Source organism: Amblyomma maculatum, chromosome 5 (assembly GCF_055883805.1).
Source record: "Amblyomma maculatum isolate TAMU_Amacu chromosome 5, ASM5588380v1, whole genome shotgun sequence".
Taxonomy (NCBI): Eukaryota; Metazoa; Arthropoda; class Arachnida; order Ixodida; family Ixodidae; genus Amblyomma; species Amblyomma maculatum.
The window spans coordinates 52,882,112-52,895,624 of record NC_139348.1 but is presented as its reverse complement, the minus strand read 5'-3'; positions in this window follow the sequence as shown (position 1 = coordinate 52,895,624).

The following is a 13,513-nucleotide window of genomic DNA, read 5'->3' as shown; positions in this document are numbered from 1 at the left end:
CGCCCAACCATAACATCAGAGGCCAATTAATTTTTGTGCGCATTTTCGCAGCTTAAGCCGCCGAAAAGAACCTGAGTAACTTAGGTAACTTCCTTTCTGATGTGTGGGTATGTGTTTAAATTTGATGCCCGCGGCAATAATATTTCACCTCGAATCGTGATAATCAAGATAATCACCTTGAATCACAATAATCAAACTTACGTGACCGTTAGAGAAGGGAGAGGTGATCATGTTTAAATACACAAACAAACGCTGTACAAGCTGTCAGAGGAAAGGTAGCCAAATAACGGTTATCGTGGTATTGAGAATATTCACTAAACGTTAGAGGTGTAAAGTACACTTTAGAAACGTTGTTGCTTTTGAGGTGCACTCGTATCTGCTTCCATTTTTAATCTTGCACGTTTTGTTTCAAAGCCTTACATGACTTGAAAGAAAAAAATTAATTGGCCTGACAACATGCAACTGTTTAAAACGGAGGGTCTTTGGTGCAGAAGCGCTAAATTTTCGTTCTGCGCTCTATTCCACTCGCAGTGGGCGTTCCCTGAGCAACCAGAGTCGCTAACAGCGCAGGTGCAAAGCGACATGTGAACAAAAGCGTGCGTTCTGGTGAAGGAGCGATAAAAGGGATCATGAAGGTAGCCCAGTGCCTACCTACGGCAAAGGGACTCTCAAGGGAGGCCTCAGTAAGAGCTTCTCAGTAATTAAGGCGCGTTTACACATTGACGGACGGAAGGCGAGCCGCTCTTAAGGCATCCTCACACAGGTAAGGGAACATGTAAAAATTTGCCCTATGTGTTTATAATTGTTCCTGACACTGCTCTGACCAGCAACAATCAGCAAGAGCAGCGATAACTGTTTTGGTAAACCTTCCCGATCCTCGCTGCTCTAAGGGAAAAGCCTGGGCTGAGGGTTCCACTCAGGAAAGCTATACAAATAGAAAATAAAAGTGTTTCTTCCTTCTTATTCTCAACATGTCTTTGGCCATCTCCCGTTCTTTTTTTGTAAAGAAAAACGATGCTATTTTACGTTTTTGTGTCGACTGCAGAAAGCTGAAGAAAAACTACGTCAAGAAAAACATGTTTGTCTTTTTGCCAAACTGATGGTTATTTAGACAGTCTTCCCCATGCATGCTAGTTTTCGTCCGTGTATTTCAAAAGCGGTCAAATGCAAATTGAGGTCGACAAATGCGATTCTGAAAAACAGCGTTTATAGCATCATATAGTTTATGTGAATTTAATGCGCTTCCTTTCGGCCTCTGTTCAGTACTGGCCACATTCCAAAGAATTATGGATACTGCACTGTACAGCCCCAATCGGCAAACTTGCTTCGTCTACTTAGATGCTGTAGTTTTTTTCTGAGGTTTTTTCAGAGCCCCTGAACCGCTTTCAATGATGTCTTTGATGCCATCTGTTCTGCTGGCTTGTTCCTTAAAACAGGGAAACGACACTGTTTTCAACGAGACCAAATCGCTCGGCCACGCCCTCAAATTCGGTGGCATCCGTATTGACCCCGAGAACCCCGCGGTGCCGGCGTTTCTAACAGCAACTGAAAAGCGCTCCGTTCGCCATATTTTCGCGCATCGCACATAATACCGGCGTTTTGAAGCCAATTTCTAAAATAGCAGAGCCATTAACTCGCCTCACTAAAGAATTCCTTCCTTTTGTGTGGGGCCTGAAAGAGTAAGATTCATTGGCCTACCTTAAAAGACCTCATGAGTTGTCACTGTTTTTAGACCACTTTTAAGAGAACGCCGCCACAGAAATTCACAAAAAGGCGAGCAGCATTTTAATTGGCGCCGTACTAGTATATTTGTCGCACGGAAAAGAGTGCGTCATTACCAACGCCAGCCGTAATCTCTCTCGTTCCGAAAAGCACTAATCTATCAATGAAAGGAATGCATCGCTGTGCTGTAGTGCTCACTGTATTCAGACCGTACCTTTTACGTTCAGGTCGTCTGGGGCCATCTTCCCTGCTCAGGTTGAAGAAACGCTAGGACTCATTTGGACTTCTTACCTTGCTGAGATTGTGGGTCAAGTGTTCGACATTACTGTGCTTACAAGCCTGCTGAAACACACACACCGAAGCAGAGTATCGCTCGCGCGGCCTACCGACTTGGCTGATGCTGATCTGCATGACACCGTCGACTGTTGCTGAAATGCAGCGTTCTGATCCTTAGCCTTGTCAGATGAATTATTATGAAGGTCGCATGCCGCAACCACCTCACTGTTTAACGGGTGCGCTGGGCCCTTTTCTCAATGTGAAATATTGTACAAACACACATTCGCAGTCTATGTAACCATATCTTTGGTTCAATATTATTGTCCATAATTGGAGACAGGAAAAGCTGGAAGATATCTGTGGCACGCTTCCTACATCGGCAACTTTCAGAATGGCTGCTGGACGACTTCTGTATTATCCCCAGTTTCGAGGACATCATCGCTTTGCTGAATAAAGGCCCGTGAGTCACCTATGTGTCTGGGGACACTAAAGGTATGTACTTTAAAATTCAAGTCGCGGCCGTCTGAGTTATCGTGGAAGCTGAAGTTCCAGAAAGAGTCCTGCATTAGAGTCTCCAGTTTTGTACAATGTCGGGAATAATATCGTAGCTCATTAGGTGGAAACTTGGGGACGGAATTGTACATGCAAAGAAGGGTGGCACTATCACAGCTTCATGTAGTGTGGCTTTCACTCCCGATATATTGCCGAGAAACCTTCAAAACTGTATTTGTTGTTTTTTAACAGCCGCCGGCATAAGGCTTATCACTCTGATTCTCGATCGCGTATCAGTTCCGTAATCATTGTTTGTTAATGCTCGATTACGCTAGTCACAACTTTATCAGTTTCGTTGTAGCGCAAGATGCACCGAGATCTATCTCGAAGATTCCGGATACTCGTGTGCCTTTCCACAATGTTCCAGCCCTTGCTGGTAGCTGTTTGCGACGTCATCCAGATTGTTCTGAGCAGCCTTTAAATTGAGCGTTGACGAGTGTGACGGGCATTCTTTGTTCGACGATCGACGAGCGCGTTTGCTGCTATCGCGAATCGGTCTCCGCGGATTTGCACTCGACGCTCCACGACCACGCCCAGGTGAACGACCGCAAGAAATCGACAGCTATCTGCGTAGCGGTGAGATTGCGCCACCAAGCCGTCGGTTCAGATCTCCATCGCCGTACAGGGCCCGCGTTGCGTCGCCAGGCCGTAACTATGATGAGAGTATGCGCGGAAGGTCCCCAAGCCCGCGCAGGGGAAACTAAAGGCAGCAACCTTTGGAGGTGAGGTTGCTCAACGGCGAAAAGACGAAAATCCTCCGCCGCCGACGACCACTAACGACGACGCAGCGATTTCCTTGCCGCTCCATACGACGACATCGACGACAACCCGACCAGAGTGCTAGCCGACACCGCCGCCCAGCGAAATAACAGCGGTATGCCCCGGCCATGACCTGTAGAAACGACGGAGCCGAGATCGAACACCAAGGCCCACGTGCAATGCGAGGACGTGAACAAGTGACCTTCAAGTTAATGTCGACGTCGCAGAGTCACTGCCCTAGTAGACACCGGAGCTGACTATTCAGTCATCAGTGGACCGTTAGCCTCCCATCTCAGGAAAGTTACAACCACTAGGGATGGCCCGCTGATTCGCACCGCAGGTGGAAACCTGATTACTTCTTCGGGACGATGTACTGCAAGAATAACCGTAAATGGGCGTACTTAGCCCACCAGCTTTGTGGTCTTGCAGCAGTGCTCCCGCGACGTGATTTTAGGCATGGATTTCCTAAATGAACATAGGGCTATCATCGACCTGCGATCCAAGCTCATCAAGCTCTCTGCAGACGAAGCCATTCCTGCTACGACGACTTCGACGCAACACATTGCTCTAAACGTCCTCGATGGAGAATTGACCGTGCCGCCACGATCAAGCGTTGCAGTCTGCGTAGGTAGCGCAAATATCGAAACCGCTGAAGGCATCGTCGAAGGAAATATCCCATTGCTCTTAGAACGAGGTGGCAGAATCGCAAGAGGCATCGCGAAATTCCGGAGAGGTCAAGCTCAGGTGCTGGTAACAAACATCACCGAAGAATACCGGCATCTCAACAAGGGCACGACAATTGATTTTCTCGACGAATTAGCCGACCTCAAAGATGTATTCGCCCTCCACGACCAAACGCTGGAAGACGCACCGGACCAATTCCGTCAGCCCAAATTTGACATCAACCCGGCATTGACCTACAGCAGGAAAGACCAAATTCTCAGTCTTCTTCGAAGCTACGGGGAGTGCTTCTCGTCATCATCGAAGGTACGACAAACACCACTGGCCAAGCACCGCTTTATAACGGACGAACGCGCCCGACCTGTGCGCCAAAGCCCTTATCGTATATCGCCGCGAGAACGCCAGGCTATTCGCGATAAAGTTGAGGAAAGGTTGCGTGATGACGTAATCCAGCCATCGAACAGAACCTGGGCAGTACCCGTCGTTTTGGTGCAGAAGAAAGACTGTACAGTCGAGCGCGATTTGAAGGTTATCGCGCGAGCGTCGACCGGGAACGTGAACAGCGCCATGGCCCACAATTCTCTGCCGAGGCGAGGGAGGTATCAGGCCAGCTTCCCTCACTCCTTTTGCTGTTCCTTTAGCAGCCGTCACTCCCTTCTGGGACATAACTTTCTTTTTTTTCTTTTGGTTCTTCGAACAGGCTGTGATCGTTGTGCGCACGACGTATTCTTCGGTATTATCTGAAATTTGACACTTTATCGCAACAAATGGAAAGCTTAGCATGGAGCGAAAGGGCGGTGAATTTGTCGCGGGGGTGATGGTTGTTGTATTGAACAGCGAACGAGGGAGGGAAGAGTGCAAAATTATGATTTTTCCTGTTCCAAACCCGGCCGCCAGGTGCCTGGAGTGCAAGGCTAGTCGACGCTCGCGCGATAACCTTCAAATCGCGCTCGACTGTGCACTTCGCTTTTGCGTTGACTACCGCCGCTTGAATAGCATAACGAAGAAGGATGTCTACCCGCTTCCCCGCATCGACGACACTCTCGATGGGCACTGCAATGCAAGGTAGTTCTCATCGACGGACCTGAAGAGCGGATATTGGCAAATTGAGGTCGATAATAAAGATCGCGAGAAGAGATGCATTCATCACACCGGACGGTCTTTTTGAGTTCAAGGTGATGCCATTTGGCCTCTGCTCCGCACCAGCCACATTTCAACGAGTGATGGACAAAGTCCTGGCAGGCTTGAAGGGGCAAATTTGTTTGGTATATTTGGACGACGTTGTTGGCTTCTCGTCAAACTTTGAAGACCACCTAAAACGACTACAGAGAGTGCTGGAAGCCATCAAGTCATCGGGACTAACGCTAAAGGCAGAGAAGTGTCACTTCGCCTACGAAGAACTCCGGTTCCTAGGTCACATCGTTAGCAAGGACGGTATTCGCCCAGATCCAGAGAAAACAGCTGCAATCACACAATTCCCACCGCCTGCCGACAAGAAAGCTGTGCGCCGATTCCTTGGGTTGTGCGCTTATTATCGACGATTTGTCAGAAACATTTCGCGGATCGCCGAACCGTTGGCGTAGCTTACAAAGGCTGACGTATTTTTTAAATGGGAAGCGCCGCAAGGAGAAGCCTTCGGCGAACTTAAGCGCCGCCTGTATGCTCTCCACTGATGAAAACGCCGAGACCGAAATTCACACCGACGCGGGCAGTGTGGGCCTAGGAGCCGTTCTCGTCCAGAAGAGTGCCGGACAGGAGAAAGTAATCGCTTATGCGAGCAGTCCCTCACAAAAGCCGAAGTCAATTACTTGACGACCGAGATGAAGTGCCTCGCGATCATCTGGGCCACTTCTAAGTTTCGTCCATACCTATACGGCCGATCATTCAAGGTGGTAAGCGACCATCACGCGCTTTGCTGGCTGGCTAATTGAAAGATCCCTCCGGCCGCCTTGCCAGATAGAGCCTACAACTTCAAGAATTTGACTCGACTGTAGTCTATAAGTGCGGCCGGAAGCATTGCGACGCAGACTGCTTATCACGCGCTCCCGTCGACGCTCCCCCGAAGGACGATGACTACGACGCCTTTTTTGCGACCGGCAAGCGCCAGCAGTTTCGCAGAACAACAGCGATCAGACCTTGAATTGAAAGCGCTAGCCAATTACTTAGAAGGAAAGACCACTTCCCCTCCTGGTGTGTTCAGGCGACATTTATTTTCGTTCGCGTTAAGCAATAGCCTCCTCGTGAAGAACTTCGCACCCAACAGGACTGCGCAACTTCTTGTAGTGCCTAAAAACCTCCGGCAGGAAATTCTGCAGGTGTTGCATGATGAGCCCACAGCAGGCCACCTCGGATTTGCACGCACGTTGCGTCGAATCCAGGAGAAGTACTACTGGCCTCGACTGCCTGCCGAAGTTGCCCACTACGTGAAGACATGTCGTGAGTGACAACGAAGCAAGACGCCGCCTATCAGACCAGCAGGTCTACTAAATCCGATTCCGCCCCCAGACCGGCCCTTTCAACAAATTGGGATGGATCTCCTCGGCCCCTTCCCAGCTTCGTCTATGGGTAACAAGTGGATCATCGTGGCCATTGAGTACCTTACCCATTACGCCGAAGAAAAAGCCCTACCAAATGGTACCGCGGCAGACGTCGCCACATTTTTTGTCGAACAAATTCTCTTGCGACACGGCGCCCCAGAAGTGCTCATTACGGACAGGGGAACGGCGTTTACGGCAGAATTGACTCAAGCCATCCTGGAATACAGTCATACAAACCATCGACGAACAACTGCGTACCATCCCCTGACCAATCGTCTTACGGAGCGCCTGAATAAAACGATCCCGGACATGATCGCCATGTACGTCGACGCTGAACACAGGACCTGGGACGCCATCTTGCCGTACGTGATCTTCGCGTATAACACGGCAGTCCAGGAGACGACCAGAGCGACCCTGTTTAAGCTTGTGTACGGCAGGGAGCCCACGACGACGCTCGACGCAATGCTGCCGATCGTAACCAACAAGGACAACCTTGACGTCACCGCCTATCTGCAGCGTGCAGAGGAAGCCCGGCGACTCGCACGGCTGCGTATTAAAGACCAAAAGCGCACCAACAGCCGACGATACAACTTACGACGACGCCACGCAGAGTACAATCCAGGAGACCAAGTGTGTATTTGGACACCAGTTCGCCGTCGCGGATTAAGTGAAAAGTTGTTGCGTCGATACTTTGGGCCGTACAAAATCATTCGCCGCGTCTGACCACTGGACTATGGAGTCATTCCCGACGGAATGTCAGCATCACAACGGAGATGCGCACGCCAAGAAATTGTACATGTTGTACGACTGAAGCCATATTACGCGCGTTAAAGAATTTGTGGTGTTTAAACTTTGCAGTGTTTATGTTTAAGTTGCTTTGTTTTGGAACATCGAGGCGATGTTTTGGAACATCGAGACTCACCTGTGTGTCTGGGGACACTAAAGATATGTACTTTAAAATTCAAGTCGCGGCCGTCTGAGTTATCGTGGAATAATGTACTGATCAGTTTAGGAAGCTGAAGTTCCAGAAAGAGTCCTGCATTAGAGTCTCCAGTTTTGTACAATGTCGGGAATAATATCATAGCTCATTAGGTGGAAACTTGGGGACGGAATTGTACATGCAAAGAAGGGTGGCACTATCACAGCTTCATGTATTGTGGCTTTCACTCCCGATATATTGCCGCGAAACCTTCAAAACTGTATTTGTTGTTTTTTTAACAGCCGCCGGCATAAAGGCTTATTACTCTGATTCTGGATCGCGTATCAGTTCCGTAATCTTTGTTAATTCTCGATGTCGCTAGTCACATCTTTATCAGTTTCGTTGTAGCGCAAGATGCACCGAGATCTATCTCGAAGATTCCGGCCACTCGTGTGTCTTTCCACAATGTTCCAGCCCTTGCTGGTAGCTGTTTGCGACGTCACCCAGATTGTTCTGAGCAGCCTTTAATTTGAGCGTTGACGAGTGTGACCGGTATTCTTTGTTCGACGACCGATGAGCGCTTTTGTTGCTATCGCCGCCGCCGAGTTGCTTAGTTTTTTCGCGGGCGCAAGGCAGCCCCAATAAAGAGTTATTTCAGTACCATCACGCCTATGTCTTCTTTTGGCATTACGGCCTTGTCACCACTACGTGACAATATACACGACAAGAGGGAATCGGGCCTTCAAATCTATCTTGGCGTCGTTTCAGTTATGGCATGCATTCAGATTTGCAGATGACTTCTTGCTTTGCTCACTTTGTTGTGAAAGCCAATTGCTTGTCAATAAACGGCATCTTAAGCACCTTGCGAGATATTTTTGTTAAGCTTCCATGGAATTTGATAACTAGATTCCTAGGCATCGATGTTAAGGAAGCTGACAAGCGCACGTCTTGGACGTGTTAGGGATTGACGTATTGAGTCGCTAATCATGTGCACCTTAAAATACATGTCCAGAGTCTAGGGCGTGCGCCTGCGATTGCATCGCGCGACATGTACGATGACCCGGGCCTGCAGCGGGTCAGCTACCGACGAGTCAGCACCTGAGTGGCTGACGCCGTGCCATCCGTGTTTGCGTTCCTTTCTTTGGGATGTTTTCGTTTCGAATGGCCCTAGTGCGCAGCGAATACAGTGTCCATGTTTTGATGCGAGTGAGTGTGACAACGGGACTCAGAACAACAGTACGGAGTGCGTTTTCATTGAGAGCGGACGCTTGACGATGAAATGAGCGGACTGCGCTGTTTGTTTGAACAAAAGCAGGCGCTTGAGGAAGAAATGTGCGAAAACGCGTGATGAAGAAAGAGTGAGTTTGAAACCAGTTAAATTTTTCAATATAACCATTGTGCATTTGTATATTTTATTTGTGCCCTTAATGTTTCCTTTTCCATTTATCCAGTTTTTTTTTTGTTTCGAACAGACGTACCAGACAAAAAAAAAGAACTTATTAAGCTCTCATTCTGAGCATTTCAAAGTAGTGAAAAGGAGCCTAGCATTTAAAAGTTGCTCGCAATGCATTAAGAAATCGTGCTTTCAAGAAGTGCAGCCTCACCTGGCAAGTTAACGGGCTAAGCATAGAGAAAGAAATATAAAGAAAGGACACTCGGCTGGAACCGCCCTCAGGAAGTACGCCACAACTACGCAGGCGTCTAGTATTTTCACCCAACGCCAGAAGGCACAAATGGGAAAACATGTTTTTCAACTCAAGCGTACATTTTTGTTGGTAAACAATTATGTTTACATTAAGGCCACTATGTTAACGTACATATGAAGATGTATTTTTATGAAGAAACATCCATGACTGCAAGTCATTTGCTCTGTCAGCTCGGTATTGCTGTGATGGACAGAACGACTTTTCTCTTGCTGGACAACAGGTGAGATACTTGCAAGGGTGGAAGAACGGGCTAGTTAGTAAATCACCTTGGAAAGCAAAATAGCGCACTTCAAAACACAGACACAGGAAGGGAACGAAAACACAGCGCTGACAGATAATACAGCTTTGCTTTCCAAGGTGAGATACGTTGTTCTGCTTGAAAACACCGACCTAGAGAGTCAGCACAGGCTAGCGTTGGGTTTTTACATCACAGTGGGTTGTTTCAAAAAGGCGCACTATTTAAAAACCGGCGCCCATGCAGGTTGGATTACAATAGCAAGAGGATGGGATGAGGGAGCTTGAGTGGCCAGATCGCACTTATTTCGCGGTGCAGCTTAAGGGCAAAGTCGTGCGCATTTATTTAACCCTGAATCTGTTTGTTACCCTGACAATTGCAAAAATAAATTTTTGCTCGTGGTGAAACACACTGCACGCCTTATTCTTGCGCAGGCGCTGAACTGGCGCGTATTTCAAATCCCGAAAGGGCTAATATTTGTATATATCGGATATAGTTTATCTGGACCTGTCGTCAACTCCCATTTAGAGTCAAATCCTAATAGGTTTGTCATTGTGCCAGCGTTTCTGCATGGCGGAGCACTTTTGTACTCCTTTCAAAATAAGTTTTAAACATAGATGACTTGTGAATACGGTTTGGTAATTCAAAATAACACGTGCCTGTATTGACATTTATCAGATCATTCTGCCATGCCATCCGGCGGCCCTTCACAGGGCAGTTACTGCTCTGTGTCGTGGTGTCAGAACAAAGACAGAACGCACAAGAAGCCAGGAATTAGCTTCTCATAATATCATAGGCCAGCAGGACAGTGAGAACTACAGTTCCTTTCTCTTCATGATATTTGGACTGCTGATGATGATTGACAGGTCGCACAATAGTCAAACTCGTGACAAACTGGTGCATAAAAGAGGGAAATGGCTGCCAACATTGAAGCACCGTATAAATTTCAGTCCTGTACCAGCTGCAAATCATTACCTGCACTTTTGAGAATATTCGTCTTCTCTTACTTTTTTATTTTTTGCAAGCTCTAGCGATGTGCTCACTTTTTTGTCTTGTGTTATGTCTGTCATTACATCTATCCACATTTTATTATGTTAAGGAACCCAGTTGCCTTTCTATCGAGCCTTTCTCACGCCATTGGTCTTGGTTTGTACCCAGATTTTGTGCTCATGTTTTATCTTGCCGTGAAATAAAAATATTCCTCGACACTGGGTCTCTTTTTTTAAATATGGCATTCTGAATGTCTACTTGCTTCGAACTGAAGACAATTGCGCCAGACAGAGAGAGCCTTTGTTCAATCATGAATCCACGCCTGCCTAATATAAGTACACGTGTTTGTACATCTTACGTTCAAAATAATTTCGGGACGACGAAATTCGCAGAAACGATTAAATAAAACCTTCTATCCACCTCAGGCCACATACATACGTGGGTAACGCGCAAGCAATTCGAAATTTGCGCCAGTGAAACCGAAACAAGATGTCTGGGCCTTGGGTCAGCTAAAATCCACTGGACGGCGCGTAAGCAATTTTAAATTCGCGCCAGTCAAACCTGGACCAGAAGCATCCGAAAGTGCGGGGCCAGTTGTTCTCACCCACCGCTAGGCGCGCTATAGTCGGTTGGGCCGCTGGGGTATATGGGAGTATCCTCTCTTATTCATTCTTTCTCCATGGACTAAGAACGAGGAGCTAGCCTGATGCATTTTAACTTTGCTGCTGAAAGCCACCTACAAACGCTGAGTGACAGAAATCAAATGAAACCGAAGAATTCAGGGTCGGCTGATAGTGTGATCACGTACCAAATATGCACAATATGCCTAACGCAAAAAAGAAAGCAGCTTGTAATTCTCTTGGTGTTCATGGCTCCGAAAAAATGAACGAGTCTACCATAAATACTGTCAATATCCGAATGATATTCAACACATTAAAATTGCGCAGAAATAAAGTTTTGTTGAATGTGAGACTGGCATAGTTTATAACATGTCCTTCTCGTACGAAATGGCCTACATTGGCCAGACCGGCAGGTGACTGAACACGAGGGTAAAGGATGACTGCAACAATGTAGGTAAGGTTACGAACTCTAGGAGCTTTGCATCCAATGGCACGAAACCCAAATTTAAGCCGGACTTTGCCGGATGTAGCCCATCATCGTGGCCCATTGAAAGACACAAAGAAAAAAGAATTAAAAAATATTTCAGATATGGGAAGCTGGAGAAAACAAACGCATATGCGCACTGTCAGTTTCACAATCAAGTTAGGAGATGAAATTATTAAAGAATCGTCAGTGCGTAAGGATGTTACACTACCTGGTAATGACTTTGCGAGATTTTCTTGAGCAGATCATTTGTGTGAAATGTTATATGAAACCATTTTTATCAAAAACGGGTAGTTGTCAGGGCGCCCTTATCCAGCGTATGTTGGTGGTAGAGTTTTATTGGAGTCTCCTTCATTCTGGAGTGCGCTAATTCTCAAGATATTCAACCAACAAGGCACCATCACTGATTTTCTTGCAGCAACATTACTGCCCGAAACATGCAGCCACCATGCGCCAGTCTATTGAATCCTATCTTGACTTCAGCGCCAAAAGGCCCTTCGTATGAAGCATGCCGGCTTGGCCGAGCCAGTTCATTCTGCCACAGCTCCGTTTCACATAGCCGGTATCGACGTATGCGACGTATGCTTATCGAATATTTTATTTCTGCTCGTACTTTCCTAATGAAGAGATCAATATATTTACTTGTGTTCCTTGCTAGCGCTGTATTGAAGGCAATCCGATTCTATTTATCCCCTACGTACTGTAGGGAAGTAACACATATAATCTTGTCGTTTTGTCTCGAAACGTCTAGTGTGCATGTGGCGGCATGAGGTTAAATCAAAACAATCAAATGCCGTGAATTAAATAGTATGCACAACCACAGCACACATCTGCAAACTTTTCTCTTCCAGAAACAAACTTGCTCTTGTTGCGGATTTACATACACGAAGCTGGTTTGAAGGCCTATTTTAAAGCCAATTTCTCTGCTTTCGGTATTTGCTAAAACAGTGGTAATTATCACAAGCAAAGGGCGCATTGAATTTTTTGCCTGACAAAACGTCATAGTATAGCAACAATTTGGGATTATGAAAAACAGGTCGCTGGAAGCAGGACTACTTGTAACAAAAGAAGAAATTTTGTAGAATGTAAAATATAGAATATTCCCACTGGATATATTAATAAACTTCAGTAAATCGTTCGACATTGTGCAGAATATCACACTACAAAACGTCCAAATCTTGTTATTCATTGTGTAGCTTTCTCGCTCCTTAGCACTTACTTGTTACAGCGTGCAATACACTGAAATCAGTGGTTTATGCTTTGAAACAAACTACACATCCTGTGGAGTCCGATAAGGTTCCGTTTGCGGGGAAGTCTTATTTCTGTTAAATATATATATATTGATACGTGGCAGAAGGCTAGTACCACAACAGGGGATGAAAGACGTAGGTGTTCAGGCAAGCACCAACCATTTCTTCAGCTTCGTCGTCTATCACTGTGTTGTCCATCGTCGTCCTCTTTAGTGGCATATACGTAACGTTACCCCGGTACGAAAAGCACTTTCCCGGTGCGTACTACGTCGAGGAACTACAGCTGGAGTGGTACGGCTTTATGCTAGCGACATGAACGATTTCTGCACGGGGCATATTGAACAGAAGGTGTGGGTGCACAGTGGTGACCTCGTATGTCACGAAAGTGACTGGCCGTAAAACTCGGTAGGGGCCTGTGTAGCGCGGCAAGAGCTTCTCACAGAGCCCAATTCTACGAGCGGGAGTCCACAGCAAGACAAAAGAGTCCGAAGAGTAGTGGACATCCCAATGACGAGAATCATGGCGGCGCTTTTGAGAGTTTTGGGAGGAAGCCAGTCGGCGGCGAGCAATAACACGGGCGGCGTAAGCTCGGGATATGGCGTCACGAACATAGGAACTTGCATTAGCGGTTAGAGTCTCTAAGACTATGTACCAACTGACCCAGATTTCAACCCTCCTTCAAATCGGTTAGAGGCAGTACGCTGTCAAATGAAAGAGGAGGGTTACGGCCGGACAGAGGATAGAAGGGCGAGTAGCCCATTGTATCGTGATGGGATGAATTG